At 43.7% G+C, this 18,376-nt stretch overlaps 1 protein-coding gene and 1 long non-coding RNA gene across 11 annotated transcripts in view; one reads left to right on the forward strand and one right to left on the reverse strand.

The window, feature by feature from the left end:
• Positions 1-466: 466 nt before the first annotated feature.
• On the reverse strand, positions 467-7,140 carry LOC110361335 (uncharacterized). Its single transcript, XR_010474379.1, has 3 exons — positions 6,810-7,140; positions 4,656-5,322; positions 467-4,342 (listed from the first exon to the last, which is right to left on the reverse strand). It is a non-coding gene; the product is annotated as an uncharacterized LOC110361335 (long non-coding RNA).
• An 8,782-nt stretch (positions 7,141-15,922) lies between these two features.
• ZNF644 (zinc finger protein 644) overlaps positions 15,923-18,376 on the forward strand; it is a 50,691-nt gene continuing 48,237 nt past the window's right edge. For 3 of the 10 annotated variants that reach the window (XM_065072641.1, XM_065072631.1, XM_065072639.1), the window contains exon 1: positions 15,923-16,021. The gene's annotated coding sequence lies outside the window, so the exon portion shown is untranslated. Of the gene's footprint in view, positions 16,022-16,135; positions 16,310-17,256; positions 17,327-18,376 lie in introns of those variants that run through there. The other 7 variants (XM_065072638.1, XM_065072633.1, XM_065072632.1 and 4 more) reach the window with 5 other exon arrangements.

An 18,376-nucleotide genomic window follows, 5' to 3' on the forward strand; every position in this document is an offset into this window, starting at 1 on the left:
CCAAATTCAGAGACCTGTTCTCAGTCTCCCTGTCGTGCCTCTTTTTTTGTATCCAGAGCACTGTATTAGTGCTGAGATTTTATCTGGTATTGCTTCTCCTTATACAGCAGCTAAAAATGAATGAGAGACCAAGCAGACTAAAAGGATGTAGTTCCATGTTGTAATTAAGAGCTGCTTTAAAGCTTGAACATGCAAATGGTTGGACTGGCAGAATTAAAGGCATGGTAATCTACAGGCAGAAGAAGGTGCACAGGCTGGAAAGGATGGGGGCAGGAGGGTTTGGAGAACCTCTCAAGCCAGCTCGGCAGCTGTAGAAACTGTAACATGAAATGGCTCCCTTGATCTCTCATTTTTCTTCTCTTATTCTCTCCTCCTATGTAATTACAATAATAAATCTTTTTGTTCCTTAACCATCTTGCGGCCATTGCAAACATTTAAGAATTAATGCAGTTCTCGCACATGATGCACATGTTCTGCGTGTCCCCTTGTGTCCTTCCATTTATTCATTTATCATGTACACACAAAATTCCCATAAAATATTAATCTGAAATACAAATTTTTCTTTGCATCCTGGGAGCATTTGCATATAGTAATGTTAACGAGATTATTAATTCTGCATGCACGGTCTGTGGACTGCATACAGGGCCAAATGTCTCTGAGCAACCATGCTGAAATCAGTGACAATTGCAGAAACATTATTTTATATTAAAAATGCTGAGTGGAAAGTAACAGTTTCCCAGAACTGAAGTATTGTCCTTAAAACTCAAACAAGACGAGCTGAAGCTTAGTTTTCAAGTTTTTGTATAAGTACTTCTTTGTAAAAGGAATTTTATACTGCTCCATATTTCTGGCCAGTGGTTCCTAATAGATTAGTGTGGTCTGGAAACAAAAGGATTTTGTTTTTTCAACAGTGCTGTAATCCATGGGGAATCTGAACATTTCTTTTGCCTTTCCTCGTTGGGAACATCGGGAGTAGTGTCTCTTCTGCCAGTTGGGGCTGGCTTGCCCCGGAAAGGGCGGAACATGCTGGTGCAGATGGGCCCAAAATAATTCAGCGAGGCTGGAGAGAGCATCGTTTTCTCAGGGGTAACAAAGAGTGAGAACTGTCTGAGCAGGTGCTCGGTGGGATGGGATGGGATGGCCAGGAGGATTCCGCTGTGGTGGGGCCGGTGTCTATGCGTCTCCTGACCGCGAGCGCCAGCAGGGCTGGGCTGTCCTGCCTTCCACAGAGGCGAGCCCTGGGCAGCCGGGGGGCTGTGGAGGCTGTTTTTGGTGGCTCTGGGGCAGGGACACGTCTCCTGGCCAAGACTTTACTCCAGAGGGAGGAAGGGAGGCAGATGGGCAGGGAGGAAAGAAGGCGAACAATCTTACCTAAGCCTGATGGTCTGCACTGGCTTACATGGATCCTTCACCTTCCAAGGCAGGCTTAAGATTAAACAGTAGTACCAACAATGAAAGATTGGTTCTTTGGTCTGTACCCAAATCCTGCCTGATACCGAAATACTGGGGCATGTTACATACACCACTTCTCAAGGTTCAGTTCACACCCTAGCAAGTCATTTTGTTCTCAGTGGTGGATTGGTTGTGTTTCCCTCCACATCACTGGAGGTTTCGGAAAGATTTTTAGTGGGAAAGGCCCTGCAGCCGAAGTCAGATCTTTCCTGCCAGACCGGGAGAGGTGAGAGGCGGTTGCCAAAGCCGAGCAGGTCCCTCCTGCCGGGCACTGCACTCCTCAGTGGGGAGCACGTAATGGGTCCCTGGTTGCTGCTTCTGGGTCTCACCATGCTCTGTCTGTGCTGTAGTAAAATCAAAGCACTTCTTCATGTTTCAGGAAACAATGTATTTTCAGTTTGACTTCATTTCTATTCTGATATTCAAATTTAGATGTCTGTAGTCTGTGAAAACAGTCAGTGCTTTACTGTCTACAGGAACAGTGCCATTGATCCCTCAGCTCCTAACTGTAGAGCATTCATTTGGCTATACAGCTTTTAAAATTATAAATGAAGTATGTGAGACAACCTGCACAGCTGGAGTTAAGCATTTCCAAGTGCTTGCTGAATCAGGGACCAAGTTGTTAGAAAGATCTTTCAGGACTGACTGGAGATCCATAAGAAATTGTCTTGACTTAACCAAGCCATCATATTTCTCGTAATCGCTACTACTACATCATCTTTTTTCTTTCACTTCCTTCTTATTCATGCTTAAATGAGAAACATCTGTTTCCATTTTTCACGTTGTTCTGTTATGTGAGTAACGATATCAAACATTTTTTTTTCCTGTACTGTGAAAGAATAAATTAGTGTTAAGTTTTGTGAAGTGCTTTAAAACACTCAAGCAAAGCATCTGTTTCAGCTGCAGGTCATTAAGATGAAAAATCCTAGTCTGTGTGCAGTGCAAAACTGCCAAAAAATTTATCAGCCTAAGCACATTTCTTCACCTGTCTTTTACTATAACAACTGAAGATGGTGAAAGGACAGTAAATCTTGTCTTCAGGGATGGAACAGTTAAAAGTGCTCAGTGCTGTAATCCACAGCAGTACCTTGGAGTAATGAATCCTGGTCTGATCTGGAGAGGCCTGGAGGTTGCTGCGGTGTCGCAGGCGTCAAGCTGAAAGTCTCCTTGACCTCCACATCTTCCAGCCAGGAGCTGGGTTGTGCAGGATTGCCTAATCCCTTGAAGATGTTTGTGTTACTGAACTTCAGCTGAAAATCCCTTTCCCTGCCCCCAGTCATTTAAGATTTGGAGACTGTTTGCAGGGCAGGCAGGTGGCCAGAGTAAAGCTCAACTGGCAAATCTCCTTTACAGGTGAACTGAGATGCTCTTTACGTGCCAAAGCCCAAATGTAGATGTCTGTGTTCCTTTGTTGATAATGATCTCCTTTGTAAAGCACTTTGAGGTCTAGAGATGAAAAGCCAAAAACTACCTGAGAGCTTAGCTATTAATAAATACAATAATGAATATTAACAACGAGTGCATTCACTGAGTTCTATAGAAAACGCCAGACCTTTTGGGCAGGTCTTGGCAGGCAGGTAATAGCTTACTCCTACAAGAGGCTGGATCCACCCTCATTTCGCTCTGTCTTTAATTAAAAGGTCCAGATCCTTCCTAAGTGTAAAGGAGGTGTTCAGCATCTGGCAGGAATGGGCTCCAAAACTGGACAGGGCTTTTCTAGCACCTTAAGAGGATATTCTCATTTAGTCTTCCCATCTGCTAAAGCAGCAGTCAGTGCGCTGTTAAGCGATTCTACTGCCACTGTGCTCACGCACTCTCCTTGGACCAAATGAATGGGGTGCCTGGGGGGCTGTAGCAGCCCTATGCACTTTTTAAAAGTAGTATTCTGGCTCCCACTTCATTTAAGCCCTGAGTTTCTGAGACAGGAGACTGTAGCTATGTTGCTGCACTGAATCTGTTCACCTGCAGCTCTCCCCACCCCCAGCTTATGAGCATGATTTCCTTTTATGCACTGCTCTGTCACAGCTTGGCAAGCTTCCCAAGACAATCCATACCAGAAAGGAGAATATGGCTGCTGAGCGGCGTAGACAGGAGAAATGCCTTATGTAACACGTTCATTTAAATACTATGAAATGTTGAGACATGCGAGACATAACTGAAAGCAAAATGCAGCCCCTTCATTTCTAGCATCAGTTCTTCTGCTTGCCCTCACCATCATCAGTATCTAATAGTCATTGTCTCCATTCACGTCTCCATCTTTTTCAAGAAACTGCCTGTGGCAGAATGTACAAACAGCTCGGCAAGCAGTTTTAGGGGTAGGGCTTTTATTTATTTTTTTCCTCACGATCCTCATGAGCATTTCCCCACTAATATGCCTGTGGCATCATTAGGTGTTTAATGAGAGTGATGTTGCCTGAATATTATTAATAGCTCACTTTGTTTTGACAAGTCTTCAGTTTTGTGGCAGTTTATAATGGGCAGATTTCTCCTTCCTATATCTGACTTCTAGAATTTGTAGAAATATTTATCACAGAGGTATTTTCATAAAACTTGAAATAATGAATTGTCAGCATTATGTTCAAGTGCAATATATGCTCAACACCACAGTAGTTTAATGACATCAATTAATTATTTTAGTGTATTCCTTTTGTATAACTGAAGCACCAGAAATAGTCCAATAATGGCCATGTCTCAGATAGCAGTTCAGTGCAATTCTGCAGATGAACAATTCTGTTTGGCTTCTTTTAGCAGCTCCCTGAAAGACCAGCATGGACTCCAGCAGACCATGGATCACAGGCCTTGTTCCTCTTTTTCCTCACATCCAAAATCTTGATAATTGTGTGTTGAGCTCAGACAAAAAGTACCGGCATTGTACCTGCAGAAAACAAAGCTGCTAAAATTGTAAGTCTTGAATAGATGCATACGATGTCATTTTACCTCGTGCATTTCATCTACGTGTTGGCTGTGCTGCATCCATTTCTTTACTGATTAAATTAAATAGATGCAGTTTTTGTGTACAGACAAGACTGTAATTCTTACTTAGGAATATGCCATCTTCATTTACCATGTCATATGGATAATCAATGCTGAGCCATGCATTTATTCAATGGCTGTGTCCATGCAAGAAAGATGATGATATTTTTAACACACTAACTAATGCCCATTAGGTTCTCACTTTGATATTATCTTCCAAGGGATTCTACCTGGTGTAGGATGCCAGTGTCTTATTGCCGCAGTAGCAGAATAGATCCAATCCATTATTTTCTGGCTGTGAGCCTTTAGAACAATTAGCTGCTGTCATGAGTTAACTTGCTTGCCTTTACTAAGATGAGGAGAGTTACTGGGGAGAAGGGAAGTGAAGGCACCCTTGCCGCTTCCTTGCGCAACGTGCGTCCTGTGTGACAGCGAAGGGGAAGCGGCTGCACCTCTTGCAGCCCGTGTTCTCCTCCCAGCACGCCGCAGCATGGCTGCACAACCACTTTGCAGCTGGGGTTCCCTGTCGCTGCTGAGACAGTGCAGCCCCCAGAGCCCCGTGCCTCTGCCCCAGCACGGCTGCAGCCAGCAGAGCTGCGCTGCCCCAGGAGCCGGCAATGTCAACAAAACTGCAATTGTATACATAGCTACTGTTTCAAATGTTCATATCCTGGCTTCCATCATCTCTATTTTTATGTCCTTGTTTATGTTTAATAGCAGTTACAGTGGTTTAACGGGCTTTATTTTGGAAACCTTGACATTCCTCTTGCTAGTGCTGAAGCTGTGAAGATCAGAAACAAAGACATGCCTTTTTACTCTGTTTCTTCTGATAGGATTTGTCATTTGGCAACTGTTGTTCTATTAGACTTCGCAGAATTTGGACAGGATTCTGATCTCCTACAAAGTGACACAAACACATTAGAATGCAGGAGCAGGTTAGGGGCCTTTTTTCTGGTGCACCATGCTGGGTGCTATGCATGAGAAATTAGCGTCTGTCTGTTATTATGTGACCAAACAGCTGCAGGGACTTCCAGTGCTTTTAAATAGTAGTAAAATTAAAACTGAAATAATATTCCCATAAAGCAGAATGTAAAACATAGGCTATGCTTCTGCGAGTCTCCCAGGCTCTAAAAGACAATAATAAAATCTGGACCAAGCCAGCCCTCCTACAGTTCCATTGAAGTAAAATAAAAAATAAGGAGAAATTTTGGATTCCTCTACAAGCTCTTTCATGAATAGTTCCTATCTCCATAGTCTCTTCAAATCCAGCCCAGTGTAAAACAAAAGAAAACACAACACCCACCTCCCCCCCCCCAAAAAAAAGAAGAAAAAAGAAAAAAACCTACAAGATTGTAATTTCTAAATTAAGTGGAACACAGGAGTTGAGATTTTTTCATTCAGTGCCTCAAAGGCATATTTTTGGAAATCATATAACCTTCGGAGGAAGAAAGGATCCCATGGTTAGGAGGCATTGCAGTTGACATTGATCCATACTACACTTTATATTAGGTGCACAGGTAATCACGTGGCATTTCCAAATAAGCAGTGGGGAGCTCCCCAAGCCATTTAATTTTCCTGCTCCTACTGGGAAATAGGATTTGTTCAGTCAGCCTCCCTGCAAGTGAAACATCCTCATCCCATGGGAGTGCCCCAGCTAGGATGCTGGGAGGAAATTCCTCAGAAACATTCTCTTTCCTCGCCCACACACATATAGCCTGGATCATGCACTCCTCGGTGCCTTTCCCTGGAGCACCCCCATACCTGTCTAACAGGGCCATATGGCTTGGCCCTTACACTGCAGCGCTGCACCTGTACGTGTGCCAGAACTGCTCAGCACTGTCTGGCCATGCAGTGACACGTTCTTATCGTGTCCCCTGAGCTGCCATCTGAAACACCTTCTCACTGACAGTCTTATTCCACACTTGGGAAGCCATAGCTGTAAGCCAAGATGTTCTTGCTTCTGTTAATCCAGAGGAGGAGCAGCCACCTTCCCTCCCAGAAGGAAGTGTGACACCCTTCTCCATATTGTCTGCAAAGCAAAAGGAAAGCCCTTCAGAGTCTGTTTCTGAAGTGAAGGCTTGAGAGAATCATCCCAGAGTGGACTGATAGACCAGAGAGGTGCTGGCTGTCCCAGGGAAGGGAGCCACAGGCTGCTGCAGCAAGATCAGAAGGGTGGCAATTAGTGAGGCTTTTTACATAAAGACGGGAGTGTGTAGGTTGTACATGGTACAAATGTGCTGAAGTCACACGAGTATGAGAAAGGCCTCGTGTGGTATTCTGCTGATATTGTGGGGTAGATGTTCCTCATTTGCTGTGCCATGCAGATGTGCCTAAGAGACCTAGAGACCTAACACAGCATGGAGGGGAAACCGCTGTGCAGATACCTTGATCCCCAGCATCTCTGCACTCAAGGGCTCTCCCACTAGCTGTTCCCCCTTTTCAGCAGGAGGAATATAAAAGGGCCAAGGTTAACGTACACCTGGTGATCTGGTGGCTCCGTGCCCTGAAGGTTCACTATCATTTCCAGCCCTGCCCTCCTGCTAACACTGGCTGTCAGCCCTCTCAGCTGCTATGAAGCATTATGATCTCATGTTGGGGGGTCCTATGCAGCAAAAGCAGTGTGTCCTCTCCCGCAGCATTTTCAGCCTCTCTGCTCTTAGCATGCTGGAGACCTGTGTGATCAACGCAAGCTTGGACAGTCAGGCATCATTTGTTTTCCACAGCCTACTGTTTGAAACTCCTGAAGGGAAGGGCTGTCAGTGTTCCTCATAGCTCCTGCTGGCCTGAACTGCCGGCTGCGTGGTCCTGCTGCAGCTCAGGAGTGCCGCATGTCACAAGCCACCGCTCCCCTTCCTTGGGCCTGGGATTTAAATTATGTTGGGGAAGAAAAAAATCCTCAATATATAATTATTTCTTTTTAAAGGATGAGATAAACTATAATGCATTAATGATGGAAGTGAATGAACACAATTCATGCTTAGTGAGTACTCATTGTCTTAAATTAATCCTAATAAGCACTGTTTTTCTCAGCATGTGCCATTTTAACAGTCATTGTGAAAAGCTGTGCTTCCTAATGTACTATTGCAAATGAGATGACACCCTCCTCTTTTAGAAAGCATAATTGATAAAATGTGACAAAAACATAGTTCTTGCTTATTCGTAAATAGGACACTTATAAAAGTATGTTCAGCCATACACTGATTGGGTTAAATGAGTTGCTGATTAAGAAGTCTACATGAAATATTAAACCACCATTATCTCGCTCCTGTTAAGATCCAAAATTGGGATTATCTTTTGCGCAAAGTAAGTAAAAATCGTTCTGCTGCTTTTAAGTAGTATATAAACATTGTAACTCAAAACCAGGGGTATATTTGAATCACAATTCACACATAACTTCTTGGAAATGTAATATGCTTGGGATGGAATTACAGAAACACATCTGGTACAGTAGTAGTTAGATTTGAGTGCTTCCTGACTGTTCAGACACAGCTTCTTTTGCTGAAACTCCCAAAATGAAACTACTCTGCTGACTATTTCTGCTTTTACAGATACTGCATTCTTAGTCTATGAATTATCTACACCATCTAACTAAAAATACCCTTCCAAAGCCTCACCTGAGTCCATTTCCACACACTGACCTATGAACACGTTGTTGGAAAAAAGAGCCAAGGACTGTGAAACTGGGACAAATTTTAAAAGTGAATGTGATGGTTCTTCTAAGTTTCTTCATTCTTTCATCTGAGAAACCTCTACTCAGCGTGCAATCCAGAATACTGAAATAACTGTTTTACAGTGATTTTAAATATGTAGATTTCTGTTACTAGAAAAAATAGCGCTAGAATTTTCTTTCTTTGAGCCTGGTTAAAAGATCGTTAAAGTCTTTGCAGCTATTTCACTGATTTTGTTATGAGACATTTATGAGCTTCACGCTAAAAGAAGTGGTATTGTAACACAAGATCTGTCTGCAAATCTCAAACCTAAGACAGTATTTCCTGAACGGGATAATGGCAAATGAACTGCTGTTCAAAGTAGTTCATCTGGGAGTTTAGATGTGATGTGATCTGGAAGTACTGGGTTAACAAGAGAGAAGCAAAAGTTTTAATATGGCTTGGATCACTGTACTGAAGAAACTCTTTGGCAGATGAGTAGCGAAGGATGTGGCCAAGCAAGGAGATGCTTCTCCTCTGTTTGCAGAGAGGGGGGCCAGCAGGGAGGTTGGAAAAGAGTTATTGGGTAACAAAACTCACGTGGTAATAACCCTAGGTTTTAATTTGGTCTTTTCATTTTCGTCAACCTATCATGCCATACAGACCCTGTACAGCCACAGAATCTGATAAATAACACTTCAAAATTGCACATTAACTCTAAGACTGTGTAAAACTATCACAGTTTTATGTAGTTTTTTCCCCTTCCTTTCAGGTTTCAATTACACAGATGTCTGTTTTCATGCCCTGAAGATATATACTTACCTATACAGTACAATATACTAAAAAAAAAACTACAAAAGGTTTTTTAAAGCTTTATCTCTGATGTTAGAAAACTCAGCTATATTCATAATTAATTGTCTTGATCAAAACCAAACTCTTTACAATTAAGAAACAAACAGAAGGTATGGCATATCAAACAGACTTTCTGCTGCTGTGATCTTACCTAAACACAAAATAAGCTCAGTACTTCCACATTAATAGTAATAAAGTGCTTTTTTACTTTCTTTACTTCTTATTTAAATATGATTATTATGTCTTCCCATACGCAAACCTCTAATGCTTTCCAAACAAACAATAATAAAGATTTACATAATTTTTTTTTTGTTAAGCATAAGGACAAGAGGGTGTATGTCCATCCGACTTAACGAAAGAAATCACAATTGCTGACATAGCAATTGCCTGCTGGGCAGAACAGTAGGAAGTTGTGGGGAAAAGAAGGTGGTTTGAAATCCTGCCCGGTATATAGTTATACTAATATACTGGCAATGACATTGGCAACTGAGCGATGCTGTTCATTTTTCAAGTGCTGCTAAAACACATGGCACTTGCTTCTACAGGTGAAGGTTTCTGGTAAAGATGTGTTCACTTGGACCTATGTCCTGACTTCCATCTGCCCAGATGACCTTGAAATACAGAAATGGTGGGGGTTGGCTGCCAAAACTTTTTCCTTTTTACGAGGGTGCTGAGCTGAGGGAGTTGACTTTCCCTGTGTTGTGCTGCCTGGGACATGCTGAAGCCACAGATACGGAGATGTGTCTGTGTGCGATTTTGGCACTGTAATGTGAACTGCATCGTCAAACTGGGTTAAGCAGAGCTGTGATAATTTATGCTTATTATATCTAGGTCCTTTCCGTCATCTATTGAAGGCTGGTTTCTTGCCACAGCTTTCTTCCTCTCCCACTAAATTATAATTCATCAACAGACTCAGGAAGAAATTTGTTATGGTTTTGTTGCTCATAGCATATTTTCATATATTAATACTTCCTGTGCGTGATGTAAATGGCAACCCTCCAAGGCAATACATTGTTGTTTTTATGAAGGTCAGTGCTATAGTATATGGCGCTATTTTCCTACACTAATCTGCTTTCTTGTGACCTCTGAATTCTGTGAGACTTGAGCTCAGTAACTTAGGCATGAGAGGCATCAGATCCTTCTGAAGAGAACAAAGATGTAGGATTAACTATCATATTTTTAATGCGGGATGAATTTGAATAATGCAAGATAAAAGGGAATAAGCATAAAGACCAACATTAAGTAAATATTATTGATATTTAACACAGGATTTGTTAATTAATAACACTTATTATGGTGGTACCTGAGGAGCTGCTAAGAATGGAGCCTCATGTGCCAGGCAGACAGTGCTGCCCCAGCAGCTGCTCGTCTGGGCAGCGGCAGCAGATGACAATAACGCTCCTCAGTGGTGAGACGGAAAGCAGGAGACAGCGGTGGGAGGCTGGGTACTGAGCTGGGCACGGAGCTGCTGCCCACCAGACAAAAGCTGGTTTGTAATTGCCAGCGCAGGCTGGGCCGAGGGGAGCAGGTCTCAGCGCAGACACGGTTCTTTCCTACTCGTGCCAAGGACAGAAGCCCAGCAATGAGAGAACAGGGCACCAGTTGTCTTCATTATGTAATGTGGGAAATATTTTCCTGGCGGGGAGATTTAAAACACTTGTAACAGTACAACAGTTCTAAAAGCAATGAACAGTGGCAAGCAAAAATATTTCCCCAGGCGGAGTCTCCAAATATCCTTCTGTCGCAAACTATTTTATTTCAGGACTAACCTTACCTTGGGATCTCTGTTAAGAGGGCCATAGGTTTTAATGGCTAATGGTTTTAATTTTGCCTATACATTCTTACTGCTCTTATTGTTTTACTGGCAGTTCTTAAAGTTTAATTGATACTGACAAAGATGACTAGGATAGCTTGATCTATAGCACAGACTAAATTTATATTATGAATAAAATACATTTTTGTTCTGCCTGAAAAACAGACAAGGCTAGACAATTCTCTTTAATTAACGTTGACAACTGCATTTCAAAAGAGCCTATGAAACAAGCAAGCCAACAAAACATGAATCAACAGCTCAAACAACAACAAAAAAGTTCAGTAATTTTTCCTCTTTCAGTTTTTACAATGTTGAAATAAACTGCACAAATTCATTGTTATTAGTAATTTCTTCTAAACTTTCAATGGAAATAATGTTAATTACTGTTTATTGAAACAACCAGTACATTGAGTTCATGAATTTGTTGATATTGGGGGAATGAGTACTACATATTTGTAAGAAAGGCCAAGAAACGGAAACATCTCTGTAGGATGAGAAGTAAAACTCTGTGGCAAGTTGAACAGTAACACACAGATATCTCTCATATCATGTTTTTGGGACCTTGTTTTTGTAGTTGTGAGGGTCTAAGGGCAAGGACAAGACCAACTTCATAGGTAAGGGTAAGATGTTTATTTAAAAAAAAAAATCTTAGCTGAAAAAAAAAGAAAAAACCCATATGTCTTGGGTACTCAAAAACTTCTCTATTTTTCAATTTATAGTAGTGGATTTAATAAAAGGGTCTACCTTTTCCTAAAAACCCCGTTCTTGTCTGAAATTCAGACATCAAGAATCATTTCAATTTTCAAAATGTTATTAAAGACATGATTTTCTACTAAAGCCTACAGTATAAAGACGAGATCAAAGTAGTAAATGGAGAGGGACAATGGATGGGATAAACGCACTGTATCCGTTACATGAGTACATTACTATTTTTAAAATCATACAGGCTTAAATTGTTCTACAACTCAAAACTATGTAATTTAACATTTTATCTGTTGTTGTTTTGGAAGCTATGCAGAGGATAAGCAGAATATTTTGTTATTGAAAGAAATGTGTCAACTGAAAATGAAATTTTCAGAGAATGATGCATATAGTGGCTATATTTCCATGGTGAAGCTTTTTGCATAGAGTTAATGAAGTGCTTGGGGTCCTAGGGAATAAAAGGTGCTATATAAATGTAAGAAATTATCATTAAAAAGTTTTTCCCTCCAGGCATTTGGGATTTTGCTGTGTGTTACAAGGAGGCATTTGCAATCGTCTTTCATTCAAAATGCTTCAGCTTAGACCTGCTCCAACTCTCCCTCTGCAGCTTCAGCTACAAAAATGTTTATATGAAGAAACAGTTTCTAAATTGGTTTCAGTTAATCATATTTTCTGCTAACATGAAAGAGCCTGCCTCGGTTTAAGCTTTTCATAACCATTTATGAGGACCAGGAGGAACTAGGTAGCAACCTCTCTCGAGGTTTTCAAATGCTGTTTTAACCATTATTAGGTCTTGTCTGCATTGGTGGAGAAATAATACAGGACACAGCCAGAATTCCTGGAAACAAAAAGCCAGCTGTGCAGGATCTGGCCTAATTTTCAAGAATCGTATTGTGTGATCCTTTACTGGCCACACACGTTCTTTCACTGATCTTTACAGTCCCATTGGAGGCTGGTCCTAAAATTTCTATTTCTTGCACACAGGCAGTCCAAATTTTGTGTATGTTTCTCAAGTCTTCTTATTCCAGCATGCAAGCTTTAAGACTGTCCACTACTTTTCACTGATTATAAGCATAAGCAGCCAAACCTGATGGAATTAGAAATCAAGAGTTCTGACACCACTGGATATAATCTTTTTACCATACTGCCATTTTGATGAAATGCTGCAGTTTTGTGCTCCATGAATTCATGCCAAATGTGGATTTTTCTTTGGATCCACAGACTGTGTGGATCATAAGCATTTTGTAGAGACTCCTGCTTATGGAATTTGGCCTGTTAGCTCAAGTAATAAGTTGAGGCATTGAAGTGCTAGATACGTTTAAACTCTTAATAAAATTGTGAGATTTGGCAGCATTAAAACTGAAGTTCATATTTTCTTATGCTAACCATTTTACTTATTCACAAATAGATGTGAAATGTATTATACAAGACTTCATCTTGTTCTCTAAGTTAATGCTTTTAGAGAATTTTGTGTTTCCTTGCTGAAATTACAGAATTGAAGCAAGAATTGCTGTTGTTTAAAAATTATCTACTAAGGGAAAAAATACATGTGTGTTGACCTTAAAATAACTGATCACAATAAAATATATTTGGCAAGAAGCATAGGGGTAGTATTAATATTTGCTTTTTCATGTTTTTATTGCTTGTATTTTGGTTTTGCTTGTATATTGCTTGTATTATGGATCACAAATAACCAAGAATCTCAGTAGAAATCTGTGGATTGTACAATGTTCCTGTGTTTAAGAGTGGTGGAAAAATGTCCATACATGCTCCAGAATATCAGAACTTGATTTTATAAATGTATCTTTTCAGAAAACAAGCTTAATTCTCACAAGAATAACATTAGCACTCATTAGGGGACTGAGTGCTTTAGGGTACTGTTAATGAAATTCATAGCCTTTTGCCTGTGGGCTATCAGTTTGAATTCAGTCTAACTCAGTGGAGATTAAAAATTGGCCTATTTAATAGCCTTCTAGCCATCTCTAATGAGATGAGTTCGGTGGGTCTCAGTCCCATAACATAAACCATTCACACTGCCTTCTCCTAACTGGTAAGCTCCAGAAAAAACCCAAAGTTTACTGGGTTCTGGGGAAAATTAATCTCTGGTACCATGAAAAAAAACCCAAACCAAAACACAACAACAACAACAAAAGCCTTGATTCACACTAGTTACATCAGCACTAACGAACACATTCTTTTAAAATTTGGAATTTATAGTGATGTATAGTTTATAAATTACCAAATTAGCTGAGCATGTGACATATGTTGTCACACAGCTATACAGAATGGAACACGATGAAGACTCCCAAAGGGGATATCTACACCTGTGCATAAGATCACACCAACACATTAAATGTTTAAGTATCTCTGGGATTCATTTCTATCAGAAAAAAAATAGGATCAGAACAGATAGTAACTGCAGTTGTAGAAAATGCTGCTGAAAACAATGATTGCCTAGTTTGCCTCCATTACTTCAGAGCAGTCAAACACTTCTAATCTTTTCTTACAGATATTTAACTTCAGTCTTAAAAAATATTAATATAGTTTCCAGAACCCTCTAAAGAATATATGCCAGTTTTATTTATCCATATAAAACTCTTCCTAATGTCTAACCAAAATTTCTTCCAGTGCATTTTGAAAATATTAATTTTTGCCCTGTCTGCAGTAGATTTAGTGAACAATGAATTTTTCTCCCCATAATATTTTCTTCTCTAGACTAAAAAATCTCAAGCATTCCTATTTTCAAGTAGAGTCATGTCTTTTCAAAATTTTGATTCCGCCTCCCTTCCTCCTTGTAGTCCCTTCTATTGGACTTTTTTTAATGATTTTTTTTTTCTTGAAATGCAGAAACACAGTATTACAGCTGAGGCTTTAGCAATATTAAATATGATAATTTCTTCCTATGTCCTAGATGTGACAGTTCTGTTTACACATCTCTTTGTACTGCAGCTTTTTTCACAACGGTGTGACATTGTTGACACACGTTCCGTTTGTGATCTACTCTGATACAGAAGCCCTTTTCTGAAGACCTGGTGTTTATTAATCTGTTCTCAGTCTTTTAATTATGTAATCGTTATTTCCTACTTAAATGTTGAAATTGGCACTCGTATGTATTCAGTTGCATCCTATTTCTGCAACCACTTTTCAATAACATTTTTAGGGTTTTTTTTTTGCCCTGTAACATGCTTTCAGCTCTGCCAGTTTGACATTGTTGGCATATCCAATGAATGGTAAACTGTCATTCACATAATTAGACTTGGTATCAAACTCAGTACATGCCCACCTCCAAGGAATCATATTTACTACATCCTACTGTTTTTCACAGTGCAGCGTTGCTGATGCAGTTTTGCACCACTGCAGAGTCATGTCATTATGATATGTGGTTTGCTTGCTCAGTTAAAAGTTCTCCTAGATGGTGCTGAAAGCCTTAAGTCGAGCCATAACATTTCTACCCCTACTCCCATCCAAGGCCCATTATACTGTCACAGCATGGGATGAGATTGGCTTGATATGATTTTCTTGACAAATCCATGTTGGCTGTAACTTATCACTTCATTAGCTACCATGTGCTTAAAGATGTGCGATTATTTGCTTCAATACGTTTCTGGGAACAGAGGCTGGAATGACTGACAGTTCTTGGCTCTACCTATTCCCCCCTTTTGGATTATATGTGCTGTGGGTTTTTTTTGTTTTCCTCTCTCTTGAAATCTCAGTCGTCTTCGTGAGCTCTCAGTGATGATTGCTCACACCTCTAACATTGCCTTAATCAACTTCTCCCTCCAGCGTGCAAAGCCAAAGAAAAAAAAAATCTAATTTATCAAAGAAGTCTCTACGTCTTTACTGTTCTCCCCTGCATCCCTGCCCTTTTGAATTGTAGTTTGCCATCATAAGCATGAATGTGAATTTAGAAGTGGCACCGAACGCCTCCACTTTCTCGGTGTCACTTCACCGCTTCCCGCCCCGCAAGGCCTGACAGTCCCGGGCCATCTCCTCCGCTCTCAGGTTTCCCGTTCCCTCCGCGCCGCCGGCAGCCGCGGCTGTGGCCGGAGCCTGCCCCTCGGGCGGGCACAGCGAGCGCCCGTGTGCAGCTCCCGCAGCACTTGACCTAGTTTTCCACTTTCTGTGGGAAAGGCACCGCCAGGCAACGGCCACTCGCACTGCTGGCCCCCGAGCGCGCAGCGTGGCGCAGGTGAGGGAAGGCCGCGCTGGGCCGGGGCAGCCGCGCTGGCGGCGGCTTGCTGAGGAAACTGTCCTGCCGCCCGCGGGAGGCATTTCCTTCTTGCCCTCGGAGCCGGGCCAGGAGTGCCCCGCGGGGGCCGGCCTGCGGAGCCGGGGCTGCCGCCCGCCCTGTGGTACCGGCCGCACACCAGCGGAGGGGTGCGCGCCCCCGGCCGGGCTGCGGGCGGCACCGAGGAGCGCGGCGCGGGAAGGCCGCACGCATGCGCAATTCGGGACCCAGGACGCGTGTGTGTGTGTGCGCGGCCCTGCGCGGAGTGGCGGGGGGGGTCGGGAAGTTGCGCGATGACGTCATGACGCCGCGCGCAGGACGTAACCCCGGCGTGACGCACACCCCGGCGAGCCCGTGAGTTTCCCGTTATGCCTTTTTTTTTTTTTTAAATCGCCCTCCCCCCGCCCCCCCCGCCGGCAGCCGAGAGGGAGGGGAGGGGAGGGGAGGGGGCGCGCGCCGCTCCGCGCGGCGCCGCGTGGGGTGGGGGCGGCGCGGGCCGGGGCGCGTGCGGGGAGCCGGCCGGCCGCCCTAGCGGCGGTTGGCGGGGAGGCGGCTCTGCCTCCATCCTGCCGCATCGGGAACATGGCGGCCGCCTCCGACCTGGCGCGGCACCGCGACTCGGCCGCAGCCGCCCGCGCCGCGGTAAGTGGCCGGGCCGAGGCGGCGGCCGTGGCGGCGCGGCAGGGAGAGGGTGGGCAGCCGAGGCGCTCCCCTCCCCGGCCCTCCTCGCCGCCTCCCTCGGTCCCCGCCGTCGCCTGTCGCCCCCTTCCCGAGCCGGCGAGTGGCCTCCCCGGTGCCCCGGCCGGGCCGGACACAAAGGGCTGTGCCGAGGAGGGTTTTGTTCAGTCACATGAAGCGGCGCAGCCAGTGAGCGCGGAGCTGGGAGGAGGGAGCGGGGCCGCCGCCATTGCCAGGCGCGGAGGAGCTGGGCAGCCCGGTGCCGCCGCGGCGGGGCCTAGGGCGCGGGGAAAGCCGCCCGGGCCGGGCCGCCAGCAGCGCGGGGCCGCGGGGACACAGGTAATGCCCGCGCGGCGCCGCCGCGGCCGGGGCTGGAGGACGCCGTCGCTCGGGGGTGGCCGGGGTGACCCTGGGGGCTTCGGCAGGCGCCGGTCCCCTCCCGCCGCCTGCCCCAGCGTGCCAAGGCGGCGTGGCGGGTCCTGCCGGCCGGACCTGCGCTGTGCTGCGCGCTGCCGCTGGGCTCCCCAGGGCGGGCCGGCACACAGTCTGCCCGCCGGGCTCACGGGCAGCTCGGCAGGGCTGCCTGCTGCTGTCTTGGGGCAGGGGTGACGCGCGATGCGCTCCCTCCCCTTCCTTCCCTTCCGTCTTGACACGGAGCAGGGTGTCCCTGAAACGCACCGTGGTGGTGTTGCAAAGGGCTTGGCAAGTTCCGGTCCCGCCGTGGGACTGGCCGGTGTGCCCTGCGCACCGGGGCAGCGTCGCCGGCTGCGGTGCACGGGGCTCCCGGAGCCGAGGTGCTTCACAACAGCGAAGGAGAAGTTAACAGTTCAGGTACAGAGCCGTGTGTTCGGGCTCCAAGCTGCTTCAGGGTTAGTGGTTTCTCTGACAAAGTTTGTGTTCCATCAGGTTGCAGTGTTGAGCATCATCTTGACCACCGTAGTTTATCTGACATCTAGAAAGTTTTCCTCCTTCTTATGGCTCGTATGTAACCTTTAATCTATTGGGAATACTTCTGTTGGGGTAGTGTGGGTTATAAAGTGACAAGTCATGGTGGTAATGAGAAACAATCATGGTGTATCAAAATAGGTTTCAGTCAGTGTTGTACAACTCTGGCCCTTTAAGCAGAATCTCATTTGCAGTGATATTCTGATTCCTGCCTCCCCACCACCCTGTTCTTCATAATTTAATTATGAAGATTGTGTCATGGAACTTAGCTTTCAAATGCATATGGGGAATGAATGTGCACCAGATTTTAGAGTAAGAAGCCATTTCGTGTTGTGTAGATTAATGAATTACCACATGGGACAAACACTCTTTAAGAGGCTGATAAGCGTCTCTGGAATTCCAGCACAGAATTGTGTTTTTTACTGAGAAGTTTGTGCAATACTTTTTTTTTATTATTATTTTCATAGAGATTGCAGAACAATTTTTCATTCAAATAATAAAACAAATCTCTAAATAGAAGATTCTTCACAGTTGAGAGTGAAGTGCTTTGGAGTTTTGGTAACTTAATGTGATTCTTCTGCATAGAATACTTCACTACTTGTTCAAGGCAGGAGATTTGAGGGCAGAATAAATTGACTGATTAGACAATGCAGAATAGATCTGGAGAAGCTTTTTGTGGGTCAGTTAGGTGCAGAGAAAATGCAGTAATTTTCTTACTGGAGAGGAGTTTAAGTAGAGTGCATGGAAGAGCAGTACAGTGTGACAATCCTATTACACTGACTTATAATCACAGCTGATGTTGCAAACCTGTCTAATGTAACTGCAGAGGGATGTGCTGCAGAGTTATACAATAATTACAACAAGAATTGAAATTAATCGTCTTCAAAATATTGTTATAAGATAGTTTATTCTGAAATGAAGCATTCGTCCAGTTTGATTTTTTTGATTTTTTTTTTTTTAATAAAAAAATTACCCAAAGAGCAGGACTTTTTTTTTGGGGGGGGGGGGGGGGGGGGGGGAAGTTGTTAATGTCACCAAATAAACTTTTATTTTTATAGATGTATTTTTACTTCTGTCTTCTCTAAT

The sequence above is a fragment of the Columba livia genome, chromosome 8 (genome assembly GCF_036013475.1).
Source record: "Columba livia isolate bColLiv1 breed racing homer chromosome 8, bColLiv1.pat.W.v2, whole genome shotgun sequence".
Lineage (NCBI taxonomy): Eukaryota > Metazoa > Chordata > Aves > Columbiformes > Columbidae > Columba > Columba livia.